This window comes from Lygodium microphyllum, chromosome 12 (genome assembly GCF_053477565.2).
Source record: "Lygodium microphyllum isolate KBCC chromosome 12, Lygodium_microphyllum_v1.1.10, whole genome shotgun sequence".
In the NCBI taxonomy this organism is placed as follows: domain Eukaryota; kingdom Viridiplantae; phylum Streptophyta; class Polypodiopsida; order Schizaeales; family Lygodiaceae; genus Lygodium; species Lygodium microphyllum.
The window spans coordinates 144,301,292-144,308,784 of NC_141146.1; the positions used below are offsets into that span (position 1 = coordinate 144,301,292).

A 7,493-nucleotide genomic window follows, 5' to 3' on the forward strand; every position below is an offset into this window, starting at 1 on the left:
AGCAGACGACGGTCCATTAGAATCTCAATACGACTCCATGTGTTATGGTGAATCAAGACACCAGAATGCAAGATGAAATGGTAAGATATTCACGATAATCCTCCTCCCGTTGTTGTGAAACGATTCACTACAACGCGAGGAGGATTGCTTTGGTTTGACTACCCCTTGGTCCCACGTTATGGTGAATCAATTCACTATAATGCAAGAGCAAAGGTTGGAGGATTCTTGATAGCCACCTCGCATTGGTGTCAATCGATTCACTATAATGCGAGGAGGATGATTGTGCTTTCAGTGGCCCTTCATCGCACGTTATGGTGAATGGATTCAACATAACGTGAGAAACTGCATAATGCTTTCTTGGCCACCCTCTCTCGCGTTATGGTGAATTGTTAATAGTGTTCTACTGAATTGCTAAGTTTTTTGCTTCTGTTTGCGTTTTCAAATGGCTCATGTAAGGCATAGTACTGCGAGACCGAAGGACAATGCAGGTCCCTCGTCTAGTGGGAAGAGGATGGTGAGTCTAAAGGCCTCAAGATCGAGGAAACCAAGCAGTCCTTCCCGATTGTCCAAAGTGCAGCCTAGAGAAAGGCATTTCGCAGAGCACTCTTCGGTCCTGCGAGAAATAAAACAATTCATGAAGCAGCCAACTATAGCTATTCCAAGGTTACCATTCCAGAGGCTTGTCAGGAGGATTGCAAAGAGAAATGGAATTTTGTTCAAGTGGAAGGAGTCGGCCTTGTTTTGCTTGCAGGAGGCCACAGAGGACTGGATGATCGAATTCTTTTTGGACAGTTACGTTCTTGCGGCCCATGCACACAGGGTCACTGTCATGAATAAAGACTTTTTCAGCCTCGCAGCCCTTCGCTTCAGATACGATAAGCTACTTAGGCCAGTACCATTTATGAATGCACGAATGGTGCAGATATTGGACGTCCGGCCAGTTCAAAAAGTTAGAATTCAAGAGGTGACGAAGGGTGCTCCAGAGCATGAGCATGAGACCCAGGCGAATATTCGGGCAGCCGCTAACAGGGAGCATAATGTGGCAATGCTTGCATTGCAAAGCAAAAGAGAGAATGTTCGCGCACTCCATGCAATGAATAGGGAGGCACTCCAATTTTTGCTGCCGGAGTTCTATGTACCGTATTATATTAGAAGACAAAGATGTTATTTCCCAATTCATGCCGAGGAAATAAACATTTTGTTTGACCCTAGAACAGAAGTGAGCGACAAAGTGCTCATATGTGTCTTAAGGTATACTCTTTTCTCTATCCTCCCACAAATTTTCATTCTTTGCTCTTCAAAGTTAATAAACCCTAACTCTTGATATGTTTTCTTGTGAAGTTTTGTTATATTGCAATTGCCCGAGGATGTACATCATCGAATGTACTAGATTGACTCGCTAGTTTCAACATTTCTGGTAGTGAAGTCAATTCCCTAACTTGATGTGCTGAACTGGTTTCGGGAGGTCCAGCTGGATGATGCTCGAGTTATTTTTTTGGCATATCACGAAAAGGGAGTTTGTCTCTTGCATGATGTTTATACGAATTACCACACACAAGTTATATAGTGCTTCCTTTGGCACGTGCTCTCGCTTCACAGTTAACCACAATGCGTTTCTTGAATCTAATATGAATCATTTCGGATGTGATGCAGTTCCCATTGGAGTCTTATTCTTGTGGACGCGCAAGAGAATGTTGTATACCTTGCAAATTCGACGTCTGGTGTCCATGGAAATGTTTTGATGTGAGTTCAAATCATATTGTCACATATTATTGTTTAAATTAGAAGTCCAGATTGATTAGGATATTGATTGGTCTTTATTTCCATTTGTTTGCAGTAGCATTCGTAAACTAATGGCCGCGTATGAGAGCCTCAGTATGGACACCGATACCCTGGAGTGAATGACCATCCGAAGGGTTAGTGAGCCCAAACAGGATGATGGTCATAGCTGTGGGTGGAGGGTTGCCCTCAATGCATTATTGCTCCTACAGAGCATTTTTCAGCTCCCTTCAGAGGATGTAAGCATTTTTCAGCTCCCATATGCATGCGTACTCTTGTTTATCTTCTTGTATATTGTCATGTTGATCTTATGCCTTCATGAATTGTGATGGCAGTTTCCATCAATGTCTCGTTATGTGGACCTAGACGTCCAAACGTTCAGGGAGGAAACGATAGCGAAGTTGATCGAGATTGCGGAAGGAATGCCTCCGGACGGCCCGGTGGACTTCATCCTTCCAAATCCACGAGGGGGGATAGGTCCCCTTGAGCCGCTTAGATGGGCTCCACACTTGGGAGAAGAGCCATGGCTCCATCCTGAAGCCCAGGTGTATGGGTTCAATGATACATAGTTTTTTCCTTATGAATGAATTTGTTGGATTTCTTCTTCCAACAATGTACTGCTTTGTAACATGCTATTTGTAAAAATGCAACAACCCATGTACATTTATATTTTTTAACACATAATTAGTGTTATTGGAGAACGAACATCCATTGTAAATGCCCTTTTGATTTCAAAATCAGAGGATCAAATTTGCCACTACGTTCCTTCACTTCTTGTTTCTAAGAGAAACTCTAGGTCTCGAGGCAACAAACCAGACATGATTGTTCGAAAGAAAGAGCCTCAGCCTAGCATGCTAAATAGACAGATGTCATATGTAGCCATTAAGCATGCACAAAAATCATTAGTGCGCAAAGAGCCTTTGATTTCCCAAGGGGAGAACAAGCATCATAGGCATAACATTGCTCAAGGCAAGGCTAATTGCTCAACAAAACAAATGGCACAATCGTCTAATAGCCTCGAGCAAATCATTCAACCAATGCCAAGCCCACCTAAGAGTCCTAGATCTCCTACATTCTCTTCTTCCAAACGGACACAGGAAGTACAACAGCAGTCATCAAGGGCGGCTGCTCAATCCCAATCTCCATCTCCATCTAAGCTTCCAAATTTCCAAGAGGTGGGACATGACACCATCTGTAGCTCTCGGCCCAAGGATATGCCTATGCAACTTAAGGTGACTAGATCAACTCATGATCGATCTACACAGGTGAATGTTCAAATGAAAACAAAAGACACGACCACTTCTGATTGCCTTAGGGACTTGACACCGCAATCCACCAAGGGTAGCCAGTCCACTAAACTAGCTGCTACTACTTCCAATCAGGGATCACAGCAGTCACAGCCCTTGGCCATGACAATGCCCCTTGTGGAACGTGTCCTTAATAGTTTGCCTGTGGAGGAGGTGTGGCAACCAACTTCCTCGACAACTCCAGCACTTTCAAGTGCCTAAAGCCTAGGCTGGAGGGGTTAAACACAAGGGAGTCGGTTGAAGGGCTAGACTCTCCGAAAAGGGAGGCAGTTGTATCCTCACAACCGGACATTGCTATTCAGTAGGCCACAGCTGTGTCCCATGAGGACACACTAGAGAAGGGAAATGCTGAGGCCCAACCAAGCACATCACCAGTTGTCCTAATCCAGAATCCTGAGTCGACGAGAGATGCACCTTCACGGGCCAGGAAACAGAGGAGAAAACCACGAAGACAACAACAATCACAGGTGGTTGTGGACCCCAAGAGCATTGAGACCAAGAGCGATGGAGAACTGGGGAATAAAGCATTGAGTCCATCCATCAATGAACCCGTTAATGCCTCTCCTAATAGTGGTGAACCCTCAGACATACCCGTGTGTTCTAAAAAATCAAAGTAGTTGTTACCATCAATGGTTGCTTGCAACACTCAATCCACCGACAACGGAACTCGCATTGACCAATCAAGAGTGGATACAATGTCGTCACAACAGGGTGACAAATCTATACCGGTCACATCCGAGAAGAACCGTGACGAAATAGCAGCAAAACCTCAGGAGAAACATGAGAACCCCAAGAGCATAAGAAATCCTAGCGTTGACCAATCTTGCTCATCTAGGCCTAAGCCCCCAGCCATGCTAAAGCCTAAGGAAACTCTTAGAACTTTGCATGAGATAGCAACCAAGCAAGCCCTCGTTGAACATAGAAGTGTCACAGAATGCTTAACTGAGTTGGATGCTAAGCTCAAAGTGGTCGCACGTGTCTACGTCCTTGCGGACATGGGCACAATCCCCAAAGAGAAACTTGGAGATTACTTGTCCTTCCCCTTATCTTGGGAAGAACAGGAACATCTTAACGAGCACTATGACAGGCTCCTGTATGAACGCATGCAACTCATCTTTGACGAGGAAGCCGATGAACTGCGCTTAACTGTCACGTTCAATGAAGTGCTCTGCCGACCGAATCTCGTAGACATAGAGCAACTAAAGCGACTAACAAAGGGCCGAAGTCAATTTGAACAGCGTTGGCGTGAGAACCGCGTTGCAATGGCTGAACTAGGAGCTCAGATCATGATAGTCTCAGAGGAGCGATTGGCCAAATGGCGGTCTCAAAGAGACCCAACCTATGTGGCACCAACTTCCCTTCGAGTGCTAACTGCCATTTGGGGTACAGACTTAGCTGGAACTAGCCAAGAGAACGCTCTGTTTGATAAGGTTCTCACTGAGGAGGAGTTACATATTGCTAGTAGACTGGGACAAGGTTCCATGCTATTCGATGTGGCAAAATATCTATCGGTATTGAGTAAGCTGCCACGAATACTAGATCATATGCCACGCTCCAGTACAATCTTGAGTTCTACAATTTGTTTCTATCCTCGTGAGGTGACATGGATTCGTATATGTATATATATATATGTATATATAAACAATGATTTTTGTGTCACCCTGTATAGATACTATCAACACACACAAGCAATGATAGTCAAGCGCAGGGAGAAGAGTTGGGTTTGACAGGCTAAGCTCCTCAGGTCCTCCTCTCATCACACTTAAAAGTCGTGTGACCATTCCCACCTCCAAGTGAAGGGCATGCAACCCTCATTACCGCCATAGGAAGCCTTAACCAATGACTCTGATGGTGTAGATGGGATACCGTCCCTTTCTATACACCTTTCCCCCTTTCTGGTCTATCCTTCCAAGGAGGAGCCCTGCCTAAATCCATGACCGCCAGACGATGTAACTCGGTGTGAACCAAGATCTGCTAATGGCAGGAGGCTAAATATACATCACGGGGGCCATCCCTCTACAACAACACTGCATGCCCCACCCCTCCCCTTCTCATCCTATGCGCTTGATAACCTGCACTATATTCCCTTACATATGAATGGTCTTATCATGTGACAAATCTTAATCCTTGATTCGCATCTTACAGGCCCCCGCGAGGAAAACATGAAGAACCAAGGGCAACTAGCTTGCAAGGACGCTCTCCGTGCCGATGGGAACATGCAGCACACGCCCCTCCGCCAGTGCACTACGTGCCCACTCTTAAAAGGTACACCAAGAAACGCGGCCCCAAGCGACACTGCCCCGGACGAAGGCAGAAGAATTCGCGGGCCAGGGGAGTGGATGCTCAGGGAGGCACACAAAATGTGGCAACGCCAGTTGCACAGACCCCCAACGCACGCTCGGACACTAGGTGCTCATGACGTGACAAGGCGGCCAGGGATAGGGCAGAATTTAATGAATTATTTAAAGACATTCTGGAAACGGTAGCGGCCCAGGACTACACCATTCATGTCCCGGCCGACATGTTCCCTGCCTAAACCCACAGGAGCCACGCACCAGCAGAGCCTCAGTTGCCCAACCACCCAGACTCGCCCTGTCTCGTACAAATAGAGTAGCCCCATGTTGTATAAAAGGCTTATCAGATGCTACCTGGCCATGACTTTTTGTCTTTGAATGGTTAAGTGTTGACATGTTCCCCAATTGTACAAACTTTTCATATCTGCGTTTAATATATTTCACGTCTTTAGCAAAAAAAAAAGCTAATCGAGCGCAGGTGATAAGTATCTAAGTCAACACCATGGAATTCAGATAAGTGATGTCTCCTTGCGTTGCACTGGTTTATTATAGTTGTGGCATATACCATGCATGTACTCTCATGAAGTGAGAAGTGGATGCAGGATGATACAGGTCTTTGTGTGAAAGTGTTCAATGCCCGATCACCGCAAGACCATCGACCCCACAAAGAGCCGCGACAAAGCCACGCTGCCGAAAGCAAAAATCACCCTTGCCGACCGTCCACATCGCATGGCCCAAAGCATATTCATGGGCTATGCTCTCTTTATGGGTAAATCTCTATAGTTGGCTCACGGCAGTCGTTACCTCAATTGTACCAACTTCCCGTGTGACGCAAGGAGGTTTGCAATGTCTCAAGTGTATCTCCCCATCTCAACAACTGGTTCTCTAACAATGAGGCTAGGGCTCAATCATCACTGTAATATCCATTTCTTGAGCCTTCGAAGCTTGACATTTTCCAACCCACTAAAAGGCTGATAGCCTCAACATATTGCAATGGTTGTACTCAGGCAAGTCAAAAAAAAAAAGAAAAAAAAGAGAAAAAAGAGAAAAAAAGATCAGAAAGAAAGAAAGAAAGAAAGAAAAAAGCACAAGAAAAAGCAATAAAAAGAAAAAGAAAACAAAACAAAACAAAACAAAAAAACAAAGAAAAGAAACGAATGAGAAGAACCACCCACAATCACAACACAGCACCTAGGGGTCCTCAAATTAGGTACGTCCAGTGACCTGGATCGAGTGGCTCCGTCCCTAGTCCCCTAGCCCTTTAGCATCACCCACAATTGTTCAGGGCACATCAAGGGCAGGACATACCTAGGGAGCTTGTCTCGCCTATGGTTAGACCTGTCACCCTGACCCACTTGCACAATTCCCTCTTACACTCTGCCTTAATACCATTGCAATCAATTGTGGTAAGCACCGCACGATTGGCCATGAAATGTACACCGTCCTCATCAAGCAAGTCCAATAGCTTCCAGCTACCGAAAGTGCGGTGTCTCTGTATTCAATTATGCTACGTTGTGCAGTCACAATGCAAAGGATGTCTCATATACCTTCATGTGTACTTCTCAACATGGGCAACTTTGCTACATCAACACATTGTTACGAGAAACTAGCCCGCGGTCTTCTAACTATGTAATATCTAAGTATGCACGAGCACTCACATAATATCTGCACCGAAGTATATACACAGTTTGGGTCCTCAAGTGCAGGATAATACTCTTAGCTTGCTTAGAGTTCGACCTGTCTCCCAAACTAATCAAAATATGTCTTGTGCACGATAAAAAGACTAGCACTACCTCTTAGGGAGAGACCACATGAGAGGTTTTCAATTGCAGGTATTGAAGACTCCAATGAAGCTATCGTTCGCTCTTCATCAACACTCAACTCTGAATTCCTATCCTTATCACCCTGTAAGCCTGCCAACAATCAGCATGTACAGAATCCCCAACAAACTGCCACTTGTACTCCATTAGTGCAACCCCCCAAAGAACAGCCCTACCACCAAATCTCATTGACCTTCCACCAACCACCTTGGCCACCAACAGGCCCCTTGGACCTTCTGCCACACCATCACCAACACTCCTCCACAGAAACCACAGGCGTCCTTGTCACCCAC

General features: G+C 45.5%; 1 pseudogene across 1 annotated transcript; it reads left to right on the top strand.

The window, feature by feature from the left end:
* The first annotated feature begins 303 nt into the window (after window positions 1–303).
* On the top strand, window positions 304–2,431 carry LOC148028389 (uncharacterized; annotated as a pseudogene). The gene is made up of 5 exons (XR_015692580.1): window positions 304–1,251; window positions 1,342–1,512; window positions 1,654–1,743; window positions 1,838–2,018; window positions 2,115–2,431. The product of XR_015692580.1 is annotated as an uncharacterized LOC148028389 (transcript).
* The last annotated feature ends 5,062 nt before the right edge of the window (window positions 2,432–7,493 follow it).